The following is a 25,098-nucleotide window of genomic DNA, read 5'->3' on the forward strand; positions in this document are numbered from 1 at the left end:
CACAATGCAATGCTTCAGAAATCGACGTTAGCCTCGGACCATGGACGCACAACGCCGAATTACTGTGCCTAGTGTGGCCGCATGAAATCGAATTTATAATACCAGTTTTATAAAACCGATTTTAGCTAATTCGATATTATCCCGTAGTGTAGACGTGGCCTTGAAATCAAACAGTCGACCAGTGTAATCCCTTCTTCCAGGAATCTCAAACCAACAGCAATGTCTGGTTCCCAAGAAATAACTCCATCTCATCAAGAACCCACTCTAATCAGAGACCAAGAAAAAGAGTGAACTCCTGTTGTTTGCACAGCTCCACACCCGCTCCCAAAGCCACCTGTACACACAACCATCCATAACCCAAAACACCATAGCATGTCCTTCTAAGAATCAAAATTTGCTCACACTAAGAACTTGAAAGACTAACAGTGCCACCTGATGACACCTGCCATAACAAAAAGTTTAATTGTAACTTCAGCCTTTAGAGTCGTTGGATATGTGAAGGCAGCACTTGTTGAAACCAATATGGGCCAGGTTTTCTTGGCCTTGTTATTAATCATGTACACAATATTTAGTTCAAACCCACATGCTTTAATTATCTACCATTAATACCATATAGTCTTTTTTTTTTAAATGTATATTGGACTGGGTTCTAAATGTTTAAAATAAAGACACTTTACCTGGTGCCCAGATCCAATGTCTTCGTCACTCTTGCCATCGGAGACAGTATGTTTGATTTCTTCACACTGTTGTTCTAGAGCTATCAGCACTGTACAAGTCTTCTAGTCTAATCCTGGTGAAGAGAAGTAGAAGCGAATGATACCACAATATTCTTCTTTTGTTTGTTTTCAGAAATAAGTCAGCTATGAAAGCGTCACCTCACGGATAGGACAAAAAATGTTGGCTGGAGATTTGAGGTAATTGGGTTACAAACACAAAGGGTAGGAATTAACCTTTTGCAGCAGCTTGGCTTTGTCTCCTCCAGTGGGTAGGCCATGTATAAATATTTGCACATTACAGTCCCCAAGCTATTCTGGTCCTTTAGGCTAATTAGCAGAAGCTCATGCTTTTCATGAGGTGTCAGATTCTATCCCATAGGTGTCACAATCAGAGACATTGTCCATATTCTGTTATTGGTGGACAAATGCCAATGCCTAAAGTCATTTAAGTAGCAAAGTTTGAAGAGTGTTGTGAAAGGAAGCAGGGCTTTTATTCATTGTCTCTTGTAAAGGGCACTTGATGAAACTAGACAAAAGTATATCTGAGATGAATTTACGGAAATGCTGACATAGAATAGTCACGTAGGGGATTCACTGCTGCAGGAACCCATTGTAGCAACTACATTAGTAGGTATCAGAGGGGTAACCGTGTTAGTCTGGATCTGTAACAGCAGCAAAGGATCCTGTGGCACCTTATAGACTAACAGATATTTTGGATCATGAGCTTTCGTGGGTGAATACCCACTTCGTCAGATGCATGTAGTACATCAGTAGGAATACTGAAGAACTCCCTTGTGCATGAACTTCAAGTCTCACAGTTTACTCAAACCAAGATCAATTCTCCTGTTTTTATAATAAGCCATTTGTCTACAGACAAGCCATATTCCATGCCTAACCATCCTGTCATTTGTGCTAGCTCCAATTCCACTACTTCATTGGGAATGGTGGGGGTTCAGCACTTCTAACAATCGATTTCTGAGTGATATGTCAATTCAAGGCCACATCCAATACACATCCATATTTATATTATCTTTTTTCCTCTTGCAGGATCAGAATCATCCATGATGTTATTTCACTGAGGACTTTACAGAGGAATTTGACAGAACTGACTATGAACCAGGAAGCAAGTACATAACTCACCTTTTGAAGAGTCATCATAGCCTATCCTCTTGAGGGTCTCTCGCACAATTTGCTGATAATCCACTACAGCTTTGGAAGTGATCTCTCCACAGAGCAAGATCATCCCCGTTTTGGCCACACATTCTGTAGAGTTGAAATAACATTACAGTAAAATGAAAGTTCTCGCTGTGTATAAAGCAACTGTGTAGTATAGTTTGAGGCTGACTGGATGGAACACGTTGTGGAATTGTTTCAGTAAATAAGTCTTAAGCTTAGCCTAATTTTTAAACTTGTCTTGATACCAATTGCAGACTCTTCTCCTTTGCAACAGTGTGGGATGGATCCTCCTGCCTACTCCATTTGCTTTATACTGTTCTGGCCACCTGAGATTCCCTTGGTGAAACTGAATCCCCGGGTGGTGCAAAGCCAGCAAGACAGCTCCTCCTGGCCCTGGACATGGGGAGAGATCTCAGAAAAGAGTGAGCATCATCAGAATGGCTCTGTACTCCATCAGGTGCCCGTTGCCATGATATCTGGCTGTTCAGCAGACCAAGGAGGCAATTCATAGCACTTTAAAGTGTGACTCTGTGACTCTTCCCTTCCAATTGCCTGTTGCACCCACTTGATGCCTCTTATCTTGGTTTAGACTGTAAACTTTGGGGGCAGGAATAGTCTTAGACTATTACTTAGGTATTTTGCCACTGTTGCGCAGAATGTTGCAATGCCTAGACACTTAGGAGCCAAAATGCCATTGACAGCTTATGGGAATTAGGCTCCCAAGTGCTTAAATCTCTTTTGAAAAGAGTATTTAGGGTCCTAAATCAATTAGACATTGTAGCACTGATTGCAGCAACACCCAAATACCTTTAAAAATCTGGACCTTAGTGTCTACAGTGGCAAGCCCAGCAAGGTCAGATTTTAAGTGAGCCCCCCCAGCTGCTACTACAATAGAGTCTCTCAATTTACAGCATGTAAAACAAAGTGACTGTCCTGAGCTGCAGGCACCTTTGCCTAAAGTTAAAATACAATCAGACGAAAGACAGGAGCTGCTCCTCGCCCTCAAAACAAAAAACCAACCAACCAAAATCATTGAGCCCAAACAATACCTCTGTCCACAGACCATTATTGCTTATTGGGTGTGGGGCTGGATACCTACCTATGCTAAATCCAAGGTGGGTCACAACCTGCTATCATAAATCTCCGAGGCACCTCTGTACTCACATCCTTTGCACTACTGCAATAAGTGTACAAAATAAGCCTTGTGAGGTATATGAAAGCTAGTAAGATGCTGATTATTAATATCATTGCAAAATGAATGTGTTAATTATGAATTCCCTCAGTATGATGTTACTGGAACGTGTTTACAGCCAGACAGCCTATCCCAGGTGATAAACAGGTCTGTCCTAGTCAAAGAAATGTGGGTTTACCTTAATTTCCATGTTAGCAATACACAGAGCCATCAAGCTAAACCAGCAGGATTTATTCTGATCCTGAACTAGAGAGACTGAGAATCAACATGGCTCCTGCACCTAGGGTGACCAGATAGCAAGCGGGAAAAATCGAGATGGGGGTGGGGCATAATAGGAGTCTATATAAGAAAAAGCACCAAATATCGGGACTGTCCCTATAAAATCAGGACATCTGGTCGCTCTACCTGCACCCGAGAGACATAGGAGACTGAATTCCCAGGAAGCCTTTCTGACTTGTAAGACTAAGACATTCCCTTCAGGGATATAAGGAACAGAGGGAGATTCCATCTTTATTCTTTACCTTAGGAGACAAAGAAACCATATGGATTTGATCTCTCTGATGAGTCCTGGCCAGAAAACGCTGGAAAGGCAACTGTGGATGAGAGAATTGAATGAAGACCATGTATCTTGCTAGATTAAGTTTTAGACTTTTAGATTCATATTTTCACTTTTATTTGCTTGTAACTAGCTCTACCTTTATCTTGCGTATTTGGTATCATTTAATCCATGTTCTTTGGCTAATACACTTGCTTTGCTTTCATTATAAATCATCAGTGCTCTGTAAGTTCAGTAAAGTGTGTGCTTTCAGCAACCTAGCAAGCTGGAGTGTTTAACGTCTCTGTAAAGGCAGCAAACACCACTTTCTCTATGAGATCTCTACAGTAGGACAATTTTGGGGTGAATTCAGAGCTGGAAAGATACTAAGGTCAGTCTGCAAGGAGTAATCAGTTTGGGCAAAACCAGGGTGAAGCTGTAATGGGATACCTGGGGTACAACTTGAAACTGCGGGACCGCTGTGCCCCCTTGTCACGGAGTCCCCGGGCGATGCTCTGGAACTGCTCCCCACAAAGCCAGTCAGGACTTTGAGGAGCCTCCTCTCCCTTGAAGCAGACTGTCTTCAGTGCAAGAAGCTCACATGGCTTCACCTTGCTGGGTCTGGCCTTGGAGCATTCAGCATCCTCTGCCCCTCTGTGAGCTTCCCACAGCAAGTCCACCTAGGCGGGGTCCTGGGGAAGCCAGAGGGTCCTGGACCCTCACTTCGCAGTCAGTCGTGACTCTTAGCCACCGTGTAAAACAGAGGTTTATTTAGATGACAGGAACACAGTCCAAAACAGGTCTTGCTGGTATAAACAACAGGACCCCCTTTAGTTAGGTCCATCTGGGGCCCCCAGGGAGGTCACAGCCCTGTTGGGAAGCCCAAGCCCTGTCGGGGCTCCCCCTCCATTTCCCAGCTAGGTTACACACTCAGGTATGCTCCCTTCCCCAAGGCAGGCCGTCCCAGCACAACTCCCCTGCAACCTTCCCAGGTCAATACTCCCCACTCAGCATTCACATAACACATCAAGAACATTCCCACTTCGTCACACCCCTTAACTCTCCAGCCTTGGCTGTCTCTTTCAATGCTTTGCTCGTGACTAGCAGCAACCTCTTCAGGTGCTGTGGTCACTTAATTAAAAACATGCAGGGAAACGCCCAGCTAAATTACATGAATACTCTCTAAGCCACTCGTGAACCATACACAGAGAAACACCAGCAAATTCCCTCAGCCTTGCACCCCAGAAATGTATTGTTTTACGCTGCTCAAGACCTTCTCTTGAACAATGCAGGTTCATTAATTAGTTTGCCACTTCATCTAAGAATAGTGTGTATGCACCAGTTTTTCTAATCTGAGTAAATTCTCCATGAATTTAGACAAACTCACTGATAAAGATAAAACATTAAAATAAGTGTATTAACTACAGAAAGGCCGATTTTAAGTGAGTATAAGTGGTAGGCATAAAGGTCAAAGACAGTTACCTAAGAAATGAAAAGTAAAATACTCTAAATTCTAAACTCTATTAGACTAAGGAGGATTTAAATCAAACAGCTTTTCCCAACCCACTGGACGTCACAAGCAGGTTACATATCTTAATACACAAACTGAATTTCCTTCTCAGTTTGAAGTCTTTGTCTTTCCATTATTATTGTTGCCTTCAGTGTAGGTGGAGGAGGACAGTAATTGTCTCACGATGCCACTGTCCCTTATTTTATACTCTCAATTCATGTCCCAAGAAAGATACTGGCCTAAACATGTCCTGATGGGCCTAGCTGAGTCATAGAGTTGAGCAATCCCTGTTGTGTGGTGCTTGTGCAAATGTCTCTTACAGAACTGTAAATCTTTTCTTTACAATTCTCCTGCTGGTCAATGGCTCATGATGGCTGCATACTGCCCGTTTGAGTGTGGGTCACCTCCTTTGTTGCCACTGGAGAACTGGCAGCGGGCGACTCCCAGACTCAAGGTAGATGGCGACCAAATACCTTAGTGGCCTTGGTGAATCCCAAAATGTCAAAGGTTTTGCACAATTGTATCAGAGGTGCTGTCTATACAGATGTTTCAGACTCTCAAGGAGAGTCTTGTGAACTTCAGTTTCAGACAGTATCTGTTGGATTCTCTGGGAAGCCTTAGCTGTCTAGAGGTTTACAGATTAGCAGCACACTCCAGCGATTCTCATCTCCGATTTCTGATTAAAGAGATGCCCTACAATGATTTTGATTCAAGTGAGATTTTGCTGCACTTGAACTCAGAAGAAATTAGTAGAATAGCTAATCCATCTCCTGATCTATCCTCATTCAATCTGTGGCAGCATCTTCAGTCTAGATGTACTGCTACCACCAAGTCAGCAGTACTTTGATGAAGCAGATGTCTGTCTCAGATTAAGGTGGTGCTGGAAGACAATTTTCAGAGCCCATTTGCAAAAAGAATTGGTTTATGAAACTTCGTGGAAAGTGAAATTGAGGCCTTCAAAACTACATTTTCACCTAGTAACTTTTCACCTATATAGCTAGCTTTAACAGATTTGTAAAATGAAATTAATAGCTGTGTAACAGGGATGTTAAGATTAACTTGTGTACATCTATTGCTTTGAGATCCTACACAGATTCATAGAGTTTAAGGCCAGAAGAGACGATTAGATCATCTAGTCTGACCTCCTATACGTCACAGGCCATTAAATTTCACCCATTTACCCTATAGTGAGCCCAGTAACTTGTGCCTGACTAAAGTATATCTTCCAGAAAGGCACTCAGTCTTGATTTGAAGACATCAAGAGATTGAGAATCCACCCTTGGTAGTTTGTTCTCATGGTTAATTACCCTCTCTGTTAAAACACTGTGCCTTATTTCTAATTTGAATTTGTCTGGCTTCAGCTTTCAGCTACTGGTTCTTGTTATGCCGGTCTTTTCCAGAATAAAGAGCCCTGTAGTACCTGGTATTTTCTCCCCATAAAGGTACCTATATACTGTAATCAAGTCATATCTCAATCTTATTTCCGATGAGCAAAATAGATAGCGTTTCTTAAGGTTGTTCGACATTTTCTCCAGCCCTCAGTTCGCTTTGTGGCTTCTCTGCACCCTCTCCAATTTCGCAATATACTATGACCCCTTCATTCTTTTCCAAGATACAGTCCCTCTTCTATAGGCATGGCCTGCATTCCTTCATCCTAGATATATATCCTGGCATTTGTTTGTATTAAAACAAATTATGTTTGAGTGAGCCCAGCTTACCAAGTGATCCAGATCAATCTGTATGACCACCCTGGCCTCCTCATTATTTACCACTTGGTTAATCTTCATTCACCTACAAATTTTATTGGCAGTGATTTTATGTTTACTTCTAGATCACTGATTCAAAGTTTGAATAGCCTCACGTCTAGAACAGATGCAGAACCTACAAGAAACATCCCCATTCATAGACTCCTCTTTGACAACTACTTTGAGATCTACATAATGTATGCTCTATTGATACTGTATAATGCTAACATTGAATCAGAATATCATGCAGCACTACGGCAAATGTCTGATAAAAAAACAACCACTACATGTATTACATCCACAAAGTCACCTTTATCAACCAAACTTGTAACCTCAAAGAATAAAACCGAGTTTGTTTGACAAGACTTATTTTCCATAAAACCACATTGACTAGCACTAATTATACTCCTATCCTTTAATTGTTCACTGATTCCTGTATCAGCTTTTCCATTATTTTCCCCGGGATTGATGTCAGGGTAATCAACCTGGGATGCCCTGGAACATCCTGCTTGCCCTTTTTGAATACTGGCACATTAGTACTCTTCCAGTCTTCTGGAATTTCCTTGCTGTTCTAAGATTTATTAAGAATTAACACCACCAAGCCAAGGATCTCCTCATTCAATTCTTTTAGGACTTGTAGGTGCAAGTTCTCAGTGCCTGCTGATTTTAAAATATTTATCCCTAGCAGATGCTGTCTAACGTCATTCTCAGTTACTAATAGACTGGAAAATACTTCATCATCCTCATGTGATACAAGTATATCATCATGGTTCTTCACAAAAAGAGAACAGAAATATTTATTGAACATATCTCCCCACCCCCCCCACCCCCAATATACTTCAACTCTTTATTGTCCTTAGTCCTGCCAGCTTTGGATTTTTCTCTGGTGTTTTTAAGATTCCTTGAGACACTTCAGAACTTCTATTTTATATCCAGCGCTATTTCCCCCTTTGGTATATATTCCTTTTTTCATTTGTAACTATTGCTTTCACTTAACACTGAACCCATTTGGGCTTTTAGCCAAAGTTGTCTTCTTTCTTGATTATGGACTTGTGGCTTTTTGGCCATCTAATAAACAAATCCTTGAATGCAAAGCTATGCAAATGTAGAGTATTATTTATTTTACTCTTTTAAATTTAATTTTTTCTTAATCAGCAAAGAGAATTTACCACAAGCAACCTTAGCGTCTGGATCAACTCTGATATGGGCATCAAGGACAGCATCACTGATCTGATCACACATTTTATCTAGACAAAAAGTAATATATTATTTAGTTTTTCTTTGTAATAAATATTTTTAAAACATAATATAAACATGATCTCCAGAAATATGGCATGTACTAAGAGCATCAGGTAGGAACCATAAAGAAGGAGATGCACAAACAGAATTTCCTTCCCAATGGAAATTAGAGTTCTAGTTTTTAAGTACCTGCCTAGATACAAGTTTGGCAACCAAATATACAGAAATGGATTTATGCCTTTACTTTCTCTTCCCCCTCCAGCCCACAACAACAGACACATCCCTGCCATCTCCCAATACCTTAGGCTCCCCCAAGTTATAATGAGTCACCAGGAGGTGAAATAGTCTTATGTTCAAATGGTCTGAAAACTTAGTTTCAGGGAAAAATGCCACAACCACTGAAAAAGGTATTGAATCAAATGGTAGCTAAGCTTTGGGACAAGGACTATATTTTACTTTGTACAGTGTCTAGGATGCCCAGTACTTACTGGAGATTAATTTTCAGGCATTACCACTATGCAAATAACTTGGACAAAAAGGTGAGCTGTAACTAGATCAGAACTAGAAGAAAACATTAAAGAAAAATACCATACTAGATTGTTTATAAATATATAATTTATTAGAGCAGTGCATTGAGCATATGGAAAGACAGATTAGATCCAAAAAGCTGTACTGTGTGTCAGCAGAGACATGATCCAATTAAGTTTATTGAAAATTTTATTTTCAAACTTCCATTTAATGTGAAAAACAATTCCTCTCTTTTCAGAGCTCTTCTAAGGCAAGAAAATGTGGAATTTGAAGAGAAGATAAACAGGCTGTGATGTGGTCATAACCAGGTGTTGAGGTAAGCAGGATTTAATATTCATAAGATAACTATTTTCTTCCTGTCTTCATCTGCAAACAGGGTAGGGATTTAAGGAAATTAATTGCAACCAGGGTTTACGTGCCCCTAATATTTGGAGCAAAGCTAACAACTATGCACAGCAACAGTATTTTTTTTTTTTCTGTGACAGTAAAGCAGTGACTTAAGATTCAGAGGGTGAGCCCAACCTGCACCAGAGACTTAAAGTCAGGAAGCATCTGAACTCAGTACACCTCTACCCCGATATAACGCAACCTGATATAACATAAATTCGGATATAACATGGTAAAGCAGTGCTCCAGGGGGCAGGACTGCGCGCTCCAGCGGATCAAAGCAAGTTCGATATAATGTGGTTTCACCCATAACACGGTAAGATTTTTTGGCTCCCAAGGACAGTGTTATATTGGGGTAGAGGTGTACTATGCAAACACAGATGTATATATTTATGCTGAAAAAATCTCAACTTGACATTTTAATGTTACTTCCGGCTTTATCTGAATTACTAGAAACATAAGACCAGACTTTTTAAAAGGTATTTAGGTGCCTAAGCACGCAGATAGATGAGCAATGCGGTTTCTCTAAAGCACCTAGGCACCCAAAGTCTATTGATGCTTCTGAAAAATCTCATTAGGAACCTACCTGCACCTTTAAGCATCTAAATATCTTTAAAAATCTGGGCCTAATGCTTATCACCATTACTCAAGTTCAAATTAAGAACAGACCAAAATGAAAAGAAAGAGCACCAAGAATTTGTGAGCCACATAAATATAGTGAAGCTTCGGTGCATAATTTTTAAGTCAGCACTCATAGGCTTGTTATGTTGGTGCATATGAGGTACAAGTACAGTTCAGTTCAGTGAACAATAGTTCTGTGGTTGAGTATTCATATTCTGTAGCTGCAACAGGAAAGTGAATTTAAGTGCTAGTGCGTTTTGATTTTTTCATATTTGCTTTCCATGAATGATCTTGTGCTAACGCTTTAACAATGCAAATACTCATGAAAAATCAAGTAAGTGTGACTGACTATTGATCAAAGACTAATTATTTTCCTTTGCTAGTCAGTTGTAAAACTTACAGTTTGCTACTTCCTGCAAGGAAGTGCATGGGCGTGGACTCCATGCTAGTGTACTTACTTGTAGGATCAGAACCTTTGTCAGTTACATAAGTCTATCAGCCAGGGTGAGCTGTCGGACAAGAGATAATCACTAAGAAGTTAATGAAGATATGACCAAGTTTGAAAATATTATCTGACATCAATATGTGAAGGTGAAATTCACTCAGTGAATTATTTGCCTCTAATCTGAAGAGATGAAAGAATGTTTTCTAGCTAGCAGCAGACTTTGTTCTTTCAGAATGTTAGATATCCTAACATGCATTCTACATTACTGTGGAATGAAACAAGACAGACAGCAAGACCACCAAAAGCTCTGGGGGCCTCATGTTCTCCTCTCTTTATGCAGGAGAAGAGCCAAGAGAGAAAGCAGACTATAGGGAGCAGTGTTTCATGGCTTTCTCCCCACTAGAAGTCTCAATAAACCACGTGCTTTTGTAGCTGTTCCCCTTACTTGCATGTACTGCACACTAAAAATAGCACCTGCCACATAAAAGTGCCACCCTCCGGTGGTTTCCAGGGCTCCCTTTTCCAGGCTAGAGCCCTGTGTGGCATTATTTTTTTAATCCTGCTCTCATCCTGCTCCGCAATACCCACTCCCACCTGATCTCGCATTGTTTCTTATATTTTTATCTCGCTCCCATCTGTAAAACCCTTAGATCCCACAAATCCCACATGAGAGACTGATTCTCTCATGCTATTAAAAAAAAATCAGGCAATATATTAATGGAATTCAGATAATTTTTACAACAAAAAGAATAAAAAGTCTTGCTTAAACCATGTAGAAAATACTTTAAACCCTGTTATAATAGATGTAACCCTTCTGCCCCTCTGAGTTGGCAGCAACAAGGGCCGGGTTCAGTATCCAGGGGTTCCATTTCAATAACACAATGCAAAACTGGCTCGAGCACCCACCCAGTGACCTGGGACAATTATATACCATTCCCCCGAGCGCCTCTAGGAGGCAATACTTCCCCACTCGCAAGCACGGAGTCTGAGTGTAGCAAAATCCTTTTAATAAAGGAGGGAAACAATGCGGCATCACGCTGGAGAAACACCACAAACAGCATTATAACACAAACCATAAGCAAAAACCCCCTCCAAGTACGTTTGGCAATGTCCTTTCCCCCTTAGGGTCTTAAGTCCAATCACCCCAAAGTCCAACAACCCGAAAGTCTCTGGTCAGTGCCACCCCAGAGTTCAAAAATTTATCTGCACAGTTTTACCCCTCCAGCCTGGGTGGAAATGGAGGGTCACACACATATGGTGTTAAGGGGCACCTTACGTGGGCCAGGGCCAACTGCTCTGCCTCTTCATGGAGTTCTGCTGCAGCCTTCACCACAACCAGCTCCACTACACCCACTGTGCCGCTCCTCCAGCCGACCCGTGAGCCACTCCAGCCGTCCCCGCAAACCGCTCCACTCTGCTCACTGTTCCATGGGTTGCTCCAACATGCTGCAAACTGCTCTGCTCAGCCAGCCGCTTAGCGATAGATCTTCAGGCTCCCCCATTAGTTAACACAGCACTCAGTGATTTCAGCTCAATAAGCTTAGCTCTTTTAGTGATTTCAGCTTGTAGTAGGGGAGCCCTGCTGCTAGTGCACCATTGGCCCAATGTGAATTCAGGTCAGCAGCCTCTAGACGGACTCCTAATGGAATCAAAATTAGCTCTACTCTTCAACAGTGGAGAGAGGAGAATGTGCAATTGGTGTTCCAGGCCCTCAAAAGGAGCCCATACCATCAGGTACACACACACACCAGTCCCCAACTTCTCTCATTTCAATGGGTTTTGGCACCCATATCCCTTGCTAGCAGATGCTATTTAATTGAATTGAGACATCTCTGTCATAAACAGTCTCATATTCCTCATTCACATAATCAGGGTGACAACACTTTATTCCTCCTCCCAATAACAAAGAAATGGCGGATCCCAGAGCTGTCAAAATAACCAACCCAGCTGCCGTGGCTATGCTAGAAGGGGTGGGTGTGCCAATGCAAACACCTAAAATTCCTTTACCACCTCCCATATTCACCACCAGATGTCAGGGTAGAGCTCATCCTGACTCTGCATACTAGACATCAATCTCTTTTTAGCCCTCACTTAACGTAAGTATTCAAAACCTTTACTACAAAAAGGAACACTTGCTTACATCGCTGAATTCTATTTATGACAAACTGTTGAGAAATTTAGTGTTTTCCAACAAATTACTTCAGTCTTTTTTTTCCCTGCTCACCAATCCTGCCCACAACAAAGTACATTCTACCCTGCCTTACATTCTGTACAAAAGGCAGCAGACCATCGTCATGGTATAACAGCTTTAGCTTTGAGTTTTTTCATCCAAGCATTAAAAATATAATGCTGCTTTACTCCCAACTAAGGGACAAGCTTCTGTAAAGACTCAGACTGCCTGATAAACACGGAGCCTCTCCATTAATGAGTCAAACTCACTTAAGAAGGCTTTCAGATAAATAGGGGGCGGGGGGGGGGAGCTTGTGAAAAGCAGTTGAACTTAATAAACAGCAAGTACTGACAACATTTTGCCCTTCAACTGGAGCCCTACTAAGAGGTTAGGATTAGCCTATATGGCTCAAGGCAAGTACAGACTAGTTTGAAGAGGACCAGCATGAGGCATTCAGTAAGAGTGTCTGAAATACAGCTCCAATGGGCATTGCTACTCATCACCAGTGCACTGAATAATTCAAAAGTCCTGGTGCACTGGACAATTGCTGAAGGTATTGCTAAACTGTGAAATTCAGTAACTTCTAGTCTTCTAAGAACACCACATAGAAAATGCTTTTTTCCCCTTGTAAGTCTTGAAAATGAGATTCTATTCAATTTTGATCAAACCTATAGGAATTATACTGAATGCTAAACAGAAAGATGACAAACTTTTCCCGACTGAGCAAATTTGTTGTAAATGACTAAATATACACCGTGGCTGGTTCTTGTTTCTCTCTACTTGGTCAGAAAACCAAACCAGATCAAGTTGCAGAACATGTCCTTCCATGCATCTAGCTGATAAAAGGAAAGACTTGACATTTTTACTTACCAGAATGTCCTTCTGCAACAGACTCTGAGGTAAAGAGAAATTTCTTTTCTCTTTTTTGAAGTGTTGCTTGACATACTGTAGTATCTTTAGAGAGTCTGTAGGCCAGGAAAAACTGCAGCAAACTAGATTTCAGAGGAAATCCAGAGAGAAAGTTGTGGGGAAAAGGTTAACTAATCTACACAAACAGGTGATGTAATTGTTTCTGTGTGGTCACTAGTCAGAAGTTCAATAGATTTAGATTGCTCCTAGAGGGAGATGCAGAGAACTGCTGCTGACAGCAAGGAGGGGATTTTCAGAAGCCTTTTGTGTTGGATGCAATCTTCTCCCATTGACTTCAATGGAAGTTTTAGCAATAACTTCAATAGAAACAGAGTTAGGCCGGTGCTGGGTGCTTTTGCACATCCCTACTACAACTTTAGGTCCTATTCTTTCCTCTAAAATGGACACAAGTAATATTAAGTGAAACATTTGGAGATTGTAAAGAGGCAGCATGCAGATTTTTTTGTCACGTAAGCATGAGGGGAAAACAGACTTTTCTCTTTGAGCAGTATAGTGTCCAAACTTATTTTGCTTCAATAATGAATTTTATAGAACAATATTCTGTATTTGGGAGGGAAAAAATCCAACCTTTTAAAATTATAAACCCAGTTTTATTCTTTTTCTAATAACGTACAGATGGTAAGTGATGACCCTCTTACCAGTATTGTATTTGAGTCATTGGCTGAGTGAGAAATGAGATGATTAAAAGATGACAATATACTAGGTTATTTTGGGGTCACTGGGAAAGAGAATGGCTGAGTATCATCAATCCCTCAGCAATGGGACTGTGACAAAGTGGGGATTTTCCCTTGTTATGTTGTATGTGAGCCTATGTGAGTCTTACTGTTAAGCCTCTGTGAGTTTTACTGTTTTGCATGAACATTGTGTGCCTCAGTTTCCCTGTGTGCTGCACCAATGCCTAGGTGGTTGGATAAAGGTGTGTGACTGTGGCTGAAACCCTTGGGGGCAGGTAAGGCTGCTCCAGCTGCCTGCACGTAGGCTATGGCCAGTGCCCTTTGTAACTTGAGACCCAGGAGAGGGATGTGACCAGGTGACACTTTGCCTGGGAAGCGAAACAAAGACCAGGAGGAGGAGCAGCAACACAGGTGTCTAAGGTCGGGTCACTGGAAGCTGGGCAATCTGCTTCGCAGGGACTGGAATGGGGAGTCCAGGGTGTCTGGTCTGGGATTCCCCCAAGATGAACTTGGCTGAAAGTCACTGATTTCTAGGCTAAATTCTGTTCTACGCTGTGTTCCTGTCAACTAATAAATCTTCTGTTTTACGATGGTTGAGAGTCACTGCTGACTGCAGAGTTGGGGTGCAGGGCCCTCTGGCTTTCCCGGGAGCCCTGCTCGGGCAGACTCGCTGCAGGAAGTGCACAGTGTGGAAGGGGATTCTGAATGCTCCGAGGTCAGACCCAGGAAGGTCGAAGCTGTGTAAGCTTCTTGCCCTGGTGACAGTATGCTCACAGAGAGGAGGCTACCCAAGAGTCCTGACTGGCTTCATACAGAGTAGTTCCAGAGCATCAGACCTGTGACTCTGTGACAGGGACTAAAAGCAATTCCCTGCCTCAGAGGTTCTTTAACTTGTTGATATTTAGGCCACATCTGAAGAGGTGTCTGGTAGACTATCTCCCCTCCTATTATGACCATGCAGACCGAGACCACCACTTTCCTTCCTACTTGCAATCCTACAATACCCCTATAGCAATTTCAGCACTGTTTATATCAGTGTTTCTCAAACTGGGTTGACTGCTTGTGTAAGGAAAGCCCCTGGCAGGCTGGGCCAGTTTGTTTACCTGCCCTGGATGGCCACAGTTCGCTGCTGCAGGCCAATGGGAGCTGCTGGACCAGTATGTCCCTCGGCCTGCACCGCTTCCAGCGGCCTACATTGGCCCAGAGCAGCGAACCACAGCTAGTGGGAGCCATGATCGGCCAGACCTGTGAACTGGGCGGGTAAACACACCGGCCTAGCCCGCCAGGGGCTTTCCCTACACAAGCGGCGACCCCAGTTTGAGAAATACTGGTTTATAAAGACAAATACTATTTGGAAAACACAGCATTAAAGATAATTCAGGTGACTGAATAAGCTCAGTCCTTTATGAAATGGTGACTGTACTTTGGCTAATTTCATTATGTGTATTGCAGTAACACCTGCAGGCCTTAACAGGGATGAAGGTCCCATTTTGCTAGGTGATGTGCACATGGAATAAGAGTGAATCCCTGCCCCAAAGAGCTTAGAGATAAGATTTTCAAGAATTGCTAGTGACTTCTGGTGCTCCGTGCTCTGCCTGAGACACTTTAAAGAGGCCTGTTTTAGACAGCAGGTGCTCACTGCCTGAAACACAAGCCTCTAAGGTGTCTCAAGTAGAGCACCCACAAATGGAGGCACCAAAAATTACTCTGAAATCCTTGGTCTATTGTTGGAGTTATCAGGGGAGCACACACAAACGAGGAAGGACAAACAGTTAACTGATTGCTCCTCAAATTACTAACCCATCGCAGCACACCAGTTGGCTAGCCATTGTCAAGTATTGCATACACATCACTGCAGAGTGGATGTGAGGAATTTTCACCTTCCCACTCCCATCAGTTTTGTCTCAGGCTAGGTCATTATTGCAGAGTTAACTCTGGTTATCTATACTTCAGTTAACTATTCAGGTTAACTAGCTCAGGTGAGGGCAGAACAACACTTGTGCTGCACAGTGTGATAGGATTAGCAGCTCACTAGTTGTGCTAGCTCGAGCAGTTGGTTGTACCTGAGCCAAGCCAATTCTGGCAGCAGTGACCATGAGACGGTCGAGTTCAAGGTCCTGACAAAAGAAGAAAGGAGAGCAGCAGAATACAGACCCTGCACTTCAGAAAAGCAGATGTTGACTCCCTCAGGGAACTGATGGGCAGGATCACCTGGGAGGCTAATATGTTGGGGAAAGGAGTCCAGGAGAGCTAGCTGTGTTTTAAAGAAGCCTTATTGAGGACACAGGATCAAACCATTCTGATGTGCAGAAAGAACAGCAAGTATGGCAGGCAACCAACTTGGCTTAACAGAGACACATATTCAGCAAGCTTAAACACAACAAGGAAACTTACAGGAAGTGGAAACTTGGACAGATGATGAGGGAGGCATATAAAATTATTGCTCCAGCATGCATAATCAGGAAGGCCAGAGCACAACTGGAGTTGCAGCTTGCAAGGGATGTTAAGAGTAACAAGAAGGGTTTCTACAGGTATGTTAGCAACAATAAAGTCAGGGAAAGTATGGGACCCTTACTGAATGGGGGAGGCAACCTAGAGACAAACGGATGTGGAAAAAGCTGAAGTACTCAATGCTTTTTTTGCTTCAGTCTTCACAGACAAGGTCAGCTCCCACACTGCTGCACTGGGCAGCACAGTATGGGGAGCAGGTGTGCAGCCCTCAGTGGTGAAAGAACAGGTTAAGGACTAGTTAGAAAAGCAGGACATGCACAAGTTTATGGGTCAGATGGAATGCATCCAAGGGTATGGAGGGAGTTGGCTGATTGCAGAGCCATTGGCCATTATCTTTGAAAACTTGCGGTGATCCAGGGAGGTCCCAGATGACTGGAAAAAGGCAAATATAGTGCCCATCTTTAAAACAGGGAAGAAGGAGAATCCGGGGAAGTAAAGACTGGTCAGCCTCACCTCAGTCCCTGAAAAAATCATGGAGCAGGTCCTCAAGGAATCCATTTTGAAGCACTTGGAGGAGAGGAAGGTGATCAGGAACAGTCAGCCTGGATTCACCAAGGGCAAGTCATGTCTGACCAACCTGATTGCCTTCTATGATGAGATAACTGGCTCTGTGGATATGCGGAAACAGCGGACATGATATACCTTGACTTTAGCAAGCTTTTGATAGGTCTCCCACAGTATTTCCTGCAGCAATTAAAGAAGTATGAATTGGATGAATGGAGTATCAGGTGGATAGAAAGCTAGCTAGATTGTCAGGCTCTACAGGTAGTGATCAGCAGCTCGATATCTAGTTTGCAGCAGTATCAAGCACAGTGCCCAGGGGTGGTGCTGGGGCGGTTTTGTCTCAAACTCTGCATAGGAGCTGGGATATGAAATGGATTTGCAACCTCAGCAGTCTGATGGATGACACTAAGGTGGAGGACAGGTGATATGCTAGAGGGCAGGGATAGGATCCACAAGACCCTAACAAATTGGAGGATTGGGCAAAAGAAATCTGATGAGGTTCACAAAGGACAATGTGCAGAGTCCTGTACTTAGGATGGAAGAATCCATGCACTGCTACGGCTGGGAACAACTGCTAGCGCATGCCGCTCTAGTTCTCAGAAAAGGACCTGGGGATTACGTGGACAAGAAGCTGGATATGAAGTCAACAGTGTGCCTTGTTGCTCAAGAAGCTAATGGCACACTGGGCTGCATTAGTAGGAGCGCTGCAGCAGACTCGAGGGAAGTGATTAGTCCACTCTATTCGGCCCATGAGGCCATATCTAGGGTTCTGTGTCCAGATTTGCGCCCCCACTACAGAAAGAATATGGAGAAATTCGAGGGAGTCCAGTGGAGGCATAGAAAATTATTAGGGGGGGCTGGGTACATGACTTATGAGGAAGGCTGAGGGAACTGGGTTTATTTAGTCTGCTGAAGAGAAACTTGAGGAGGATCTGAATAGCAGCCTTCAACTACCTGAAGAGGCGTTCCAAAGAGGTGAGCTCGGCTGTCTCTCAGTGGTGGCAGATGACAGAACATAGAAGCAATGGTCCTCAAGTTGCAGTGGGGGAGGTCTAGGTTGGCTTTAGGAAAAACTATTCACTAGGAGGGCAGTGAAGCCCTGGAATAGGTTATCCTAGGGAAGGTGTGGAATCTCCATCCTAGAGGTTTTTAAGGCCCTTCATAAACAGATAGCCGTAGGGTTAATTCTCTTCACCCGAAGGTTAACAAACACACCTGACCAAGGACCATTAGGAAACAAGATAATTCAAATCTCAGGGAGGAGAGCTTTGTTTGTGGGTTTGGCTTTGGCTTGTTCTCTCTGGGTCCGGGAAAAACGGGAAACTCAGAGGTGCAACAGGTTTCTGCAATCTCCCGCTAACGTCTCTATCTATGAATAGGAGTAAGTAAAAGGCGTTTATAGTCTTTTAAATTGTTTTTCTTTATTGGCAGATGTGTAATTTGCTGGAGTATCTTAATTGTATTTCTGCTGGATGTCTATAAGCTAAAAGACCTGTAATATTTCATCTTGATACAGAGACAATTTTTTGTTTTTCTCTTTATTAAGTTTTCCTCTTTTTAGAATTAAATCTGAATCTTTGTTATCTTGGGTAAAAACCTCCAGGGAAGGGAGTCTGCACTCACAGGGATTGCGGAGGGAAACTCTGCTCTCTGCGTTTTCTCTTGTGTTAGATTCAGGAGCTTGAATCTGTCTCTCTTTCCTAGTGTACCAGGGCGGGGAGAATCTGGAGGAAGAAAGGAGGGGAAGGGAAATGGTTTATTCCCCTTTTTTGTGAGATCTCAGGAATCTGAGTCTTGGGGCCCCACGGAGGTTTTTGGGAAGACCGAAGCTATTCAGCGCGCTCTACCCAAGTCCTGATTGGTGGCAGCACTACAGGATCTAAGCTGGTAATAAAGCTTAGAGGATTCATGCTAGTACCCATATTTTGAACGCTTAGGTTCAGATTTGGGAATTATACCATGACAGGCCCAGCTTGACAAAGCCCTGTCTGGGATGATTTAGTTGGTGTTGGTCCTGCTTTGAGCAAGGGGTTGGACTAGATGACCTCCTGAGGTCTCTTCCAACCCTAATATTCGATGATTCTATGTTAAAGTACCACCACACTCAATACTTCAGTTATAACTCACATTAGCTCTGCAGTGAAAACAAGCCTTCTGTTAGAAGCCACAGCCATATGAGCAGTCAGCTCTTCATAGACCATCAGCAATTGCAAGTAGTGCTCAGGCCACTAGTATCAGTTTGGCAATGTCTGCCTGCCCCATCTAATTTGCTGAAGAGGAAAAAGCTTTCAGTGCCCTGTGCTGAAGGAACCCAGTGCTCAGACATTTGGGTAATATTTGTAGAGCAGTGATTGCTCAAAAGGGTATGTAATCTGGAGCAATAAAAGGACTTTCAACCAACATCAACGAATTGTATAGAGCCTTTCCGAAAATTAACAACTCATTTAATTTATTGTTTTACTGTATTTTTAAACAAAGTACCAAGTAGAAGAGAGAAGACAATGATGCAAACTAAAAATACCCAGGCACAATTTTGAGAATAGTTCCTATGTACTTTTATCTCTTACTAAGTATGAACTGACACATTAATGTTCCTCTACACAGAATTCAGAGACATCACTGGAAGTTTTGAGTGTGAAAGGAATAGAGGATTGGTAGTCTGAAAAGTTGAAAAATTTGAGAGGGTGCAGAAAACCCACAAAAACTATCTGAGGACTGGAGAGAGAATCTCAGCTGGCCAGTGCCTACTGACTTGGGCTCACGTAAAGGGTTGTTAAATTGTGATGTAGACATTCGGGCTTCAGGGGCAGCCCAAGCTCTGGGACACTACCCTCCTGAGGGGTTCTATTGGCAGGAGCCCAGCCCAAGCCAAATGTCTATACCACAATTAAATAGCCCCTTAGCCCGAGCCCCATGAGCCTGTGTCGGGTGGCAAGGACCAGCCATGAGCTTTTAATTGCACTGTAGACAGATCCTTAAAGAGCCCAATCTCTTTAGCTTATCTTAAAAACTAAACTGACTTAATTACAGGGGGTAAGTATCTTCACAGGGAGAAAATTCCAGGTTTTAAAAGGCTCTAATCTAGTGGGAAAAGGTATTAAAAAAAACCCTGTGGCTGGAAGCTGAAGCCAGACAAATTCAGATCAGAAATTAGACACACATTTTTAACAGTCAGGGTATTAACCATTGGAACAACCAACCAATGGAGGTGTTGGTTTCTTCATTCCTCAAGGTCTTCAAACCAACACTGGAAGCCTTTCTGGAAGATATGATCTAGTCAAACACAAGTTATTGCACTCAGTACAGGGGTCACTGGGTGAAAATTAATGGCTTGTGATATATAGGAGATAAGACTAGATGAGCAAATAGTCCCTTCTGGCCTTAAACTCTGTCAGTCTGAAGTATTTCTTAGTCCCCAAGAAAGTAAGATCTTAGCCCCAATTCAGCACACACACACATACATAAGTTAACAGGTAAGAGTGTTCCTATTGACTTCAGTTAGGCTACTCACATAAGTTACTTACATGCAGGCCCATAGCCAGCCAACCCAAAGGTGGAGAAATACAGGAAACTCTGAAGAGGCCAAAAAAGGGTCTGGGGTTCATGTCCAGAAAGATTTGAGAGATGACAGTATCCTGGATTTAAAATTAAGACGTTTTAGCTTATCACTTAGCATTTTAACACAACAAGATTTGGCAAATACCAGACACATGTTGAAGGGTCCATGCCAACATCCTCTCCCCAATTTGGGTGTCTTTGCCCCCATTCCTTTTCCCTCTCTTTGATTGATCGATCAATCACCTACCCCATTGGCTTGAGTCTTTCACCACCCTGTTTTCTCCTCTGAGAATCTTTACAGTTCTCTCAGACTCTGCTCCTATTCTTCTTCCCTACTTTGAGGTGAGGTGATGTCTCTACGTTCTTTATAATGAGGCCTCCCCATTCTCATGGGATGTCTCTTTCCTCCAATGTAATCTTCCCCACAAGCATACCATAGACCTCTTTGCTAGGCTGGAAATACCACTGAGGTATGTACAGCCAACAGGAGGAGCAGTGGAGGAAGCTGCTATCAGTGGCTAAAAGCAGAAGAGCCATCACAGCTCCCTCTGCTAAGAAGGAACTGCAGGGTTTTTCTGAGCCCCCTTTTTCCACCATCTCATTACTGGGATTTTTGTCTGCGGAGGCAGCGAGAGACAATGGGGGAGGCAGAGCCACTTAGCACCTCCTCACTGCAACAGACATGTTGTATGTGTTAGCATTTGCACCATCAGGGCCTTAGCTTGGGTTCAGGTTAAAAATTTAAACCAGTCACAGTTTAAATACTTCTAGATATGTGATAAACGAGGGAGGTGGAAGGGGTGTGTGAAAGGACTTGAGGGTACCCCACAGGGAGGAATTCCCAAGTGTGCCTTCCTGGTTCCAAAGGGTGGTGGTTGTTTTTTTTTTGCATCTGAGTGGTAGCAGCATCTACCATCCAAGGTCAAAGAAAACCTGTAACCTGGAGAGTTTAATACCAGCCTGGAGTGGCCAATATTCATTTTTAGAATCCTTGAAGGCCCCCACCTTCTGTACTCAAAGTGCCAGAGGGGGGAATTAGCCTTGTCAAGACAGCATTGCATGCAAATAGGTAAAGAAATGTTTACATAGTGAAGAACTCAAAACTGTGTAAATACACATTATGAGGCACCCTGTTTCAGGCAGCATTACCTCATTCCATATCCACCTTGAGTTCACGCTCCACTGCTTCTCCTATGGACACATACACTGCATTAATACACTACTGGGAAATTATTACTAGTATATCCCTGCTACCTTATGAATAAAAGCCAGTGTATGTGTTAAGTATGTTGAAAATATTATAAATTACAGAAATCCAAGTGGATTGTCACCATAGCACAAGACATCTGCAGGTGATTTTTAAAAAAAATATTTTGCTTAAAAGCAAGATTTTCCCCCAATCTCTTTTTCCTGATGAAGAACAGCTGAACTTTTTCTTGCTCAAGCTTTTAAAAAAAAAAAAGAATACTTTCAATCTGGAGACCAGTCCCAAAAAGCAGTATTTTGATAGGTGAAAGTTTGTGTGTTATATAAGCAACTGGCAGACCTTTTATCTTGGAAACAATTCAGCAATGTTAATTTTAGATGTAGCTACACACTGCAGCTACACCAACACCAAACCAAAAGACCCTTTTTTGTCTTCATTAATTACATTTTCAGCTCCAGTCCCGAGGCCTGCACCTGTTCCAGCTCAAGTCAGGCATATTCTGCCAGTATTTATCACATCATTTAAGAGCTCAGCCCAAGAGCACTTCATTAAAAAAACAAATGTAACTGAATCTTTGCCTCGTTCCTCTCTCCTCTATTTTCCATGTGTGATGGGGTAGTCTGTCCCCTTAAGGGTAGGAGGGCCTAGGGGGTCATTCAATCCACCCATCCTGAGGCTTGGCTCTTCAGTGGCTTGGGATGCCTGATGTATCTAAGTCCCCCTTGTGTCCCAGCCAATTGGGATGAGCATTTGGAAGGGGACCAGCATATATACTGCTTCCTCCCTCATAGTAGTGGAGAAAATAGCAGGAGAAAGTCTGCTTGCTGAATCCTTCTAGTCTGAAAGCAAAAGGATTGACTGAGAGAAAAGAGTCAATGGGAGGAGAAGCTGGCTAAGGCCCTACAGCTGACTGGAATTACACCCAGCTCCCAGGAGAGATGGGGATTCCTGGTTTCAAGAGAGGAAGGGACAGGCTGAAGTATAGCCCAGCTGCGGGAGGAGGGCTAGAGTCTCATGAACACGGGGAAAGGAAGCCTACTTGGTCCCTTTTATGGACCCGGAGTGGGAGTGAACTCAGGATACTAAAAAAGTTGTTTGTGCTCTGTAAAAAGGGCTAGTAAACCAGACCCCCCAAGGGAGGTATTTTGTCTGAACTAATGTGGTCTGACTAATTGAAAAAAAACCAAGCAGGCACTGTCCCCGCCTGGCCACAAAAGGGAGTGCTGGACAGCAGCAGACATTTACGTGTGTTTGAAGGAAGGATCTATTCTGAGACATTACTGTAGAAATGGTTCTATGTTAGAGTTAGCAACTTTCTCATCACACAAAACCAAACATCCTCACCCTACCCTTTCCCAGGACCTGCCCTCCCCTGCCCCTTGCCCAAGGCCCCACCCCCACTCTCTACATTCCCCCTCCCTCAGTGGCTCGCTCTCCCCCATGTTCACTCACTTTCACTGGGCTGGGACAGGGGGTTAGAGTGCAGAAAGGGGTGAGAGCTCTAATTGGGGATGCAGGCTCCAGGGTGGGGCCAGAAATGAGGGGTTCAGGGTGCAGAAGGAGGCTCTGGGCTGGGGCAGGGAGTTGGGGTGTGAGAGGAGGTGAACAAACTTTTTGGCCTGAGGGCCACATCTGGGAATAGAAATTGTATGGCAAGACATGAATGCTCAGAAAATTGGGGTTGGGGTGCGGGAATGGGTGAGGGCGCTCCAGCCTGGAGAGTGGGGGTGAGGGATTCAGAGTGTGGGAGGGGGCTGCAGGTTGAGGCATGGGGTTGGGGTACGAAGGGGGTACAGGCTCTGGACTAGGGGTGAGGGCTCTGGGATGCAGGAGGGGGTTCAGGGCTGGGGCTTGGGGTGCAGGCTTACCTCAGGTGGCTCCCTGCCTACCTTGGCACTGTGGTGCACCCCAGAAGTGGCTAGCAGGTCCTGCTCTTAGGTGAGGGGGGGAGAAGACTCCCTGTGCTGCTCTGGCCCGCAGGCACCTCCCCCCCCCAGCTCCCACTGGCCACGGTTCTCAGCCAATGAGAGTGCGGAGCCAGTGCTTGGGCAGTGCACTGACCCCCATGTCCCCCCAACCCAGGAGCTGGACCTGCTGGCCACTTCTGGCTGCAGCCCGGTGCCAAGACAGGTAGGGACTAACTTGTCTTAGCCCTGCAACACCACTGACTGGGCTTTTAACGGCCCAGTCGGCGGTTGTGACCAGAGCCACCAGGGTCCCTTTTTGACCAGGTGTTCCTGGCAACAGACACCTGGCAACCCAATTCTGTGTTTGTCTCAGTAATTTCCATACTGTTAGCTCAGTTGGCACTCTGTTCTCCAATTCAGCTCTTCAAGCTCAGTCTAATGAAGTGAAAGATTATTTTCTTCATCCACCAGCAACAGATTCTGCAGAGAAAATGTTGCCTTCAATAATACCTGTGTAACCCTATAGCTTTAAGTGGGGTGGCAAAGAAATAATGAAGATAGTGTGATTGCACAGGGAATAGTGCTTACAGAATTTAATTCTGCTGATAAACCAACCAGGTACGAACCCACTTCATTTTGCTAGAACTGTGTTTTGCAGGAGTAAAAACTAGTCTGATCTTACGTGCATTAAATAGAATAGTTATGACTGAATCCACAGAGGCAGCAATGAAAATGCACCTTTTTATACTCTCATTTCTCAGATTAGAACTATTCCATACTTATGGTTGAAGCTATCTCCCCAAACATAAACCCACTTTTCAACTTCTCCCCAAAATAGATAGTAGGAGTCTTTAGACAGTATTTGTATTTCATTCGACTCAGCTTACACTACCTCAGCCTCAATACTGAGGCATAAAATTTGCAAATATATATAGTTTAAAAATAGCTTATAATTTTATTCAAGTGACTATTTTTCAACTTTGTAGAACACTAACATATAATTTTTCACTACAGGGAGCCACATATTACTTGCTACACAAGAGAAAAACACAAGCTTACAAGAGCTACGGCAATTTACATAAACCTGCAACACCCCATACGAATAAGTCTCATAGTACACAGCAACTCATCCAAATATAGAAATTCTACTCCAGTATATCATAACAAAAAGTTTAAATATATTACCAGTATTATGGCCATCCCAAACACCCCCAGTCAGGACTGGACCCTACTGCACACTGTACAAAACAGAGTTTAAAAGAAAGATGCAACAAGTGGAACAATAGGAAATATGCAACAAGGGGAACAATGGATAGTGTCATCATCTTATATATTATCTTTATATACGGACATATATAAAGGAGAGACTATTCACTAGGCTAGTTATATGCATGACTTCTTATTTCTGACATAATGTTAAGAAACTACTAATTTACTGCTGAAGGAGACACTCCTTCAAGGTGAGAGTACCAGCTGCATTTTGCTTCATTTCTATTCTCTGGCCTTTTCTAGGCCTCTGGACGCAGCCCATCCCTGGCTCCTT

The 25,098-nt window shown here is 43.2% G+C and overlaps 1 pseudogene; it reads right to left on the reverse strand.

Annotated features, from left to right (window-relative positions):
- Positions 1-25,098, reverse strand: part of LOC116823776 (S-adenosylmethionine synthase-like) — a 37,277-nt pseudogene extending 12,179 nt beyond the window's left edge.

Source organism: Chelonoidis abingdonii, chromosome 6 (genome assembly GCF_003597395.2).
Source record: "Chelonoidis abingdonii isolate Lonesome George chromosome 6, CheloAbing_2.0, whole genome shotgun sequence".
Classification (NCBI taxonomy): Eukaryota; Metazoa; Chordata; order Testudines; family Testudinidae; genus Chelonoidis; species Chelonoidis abingdonii.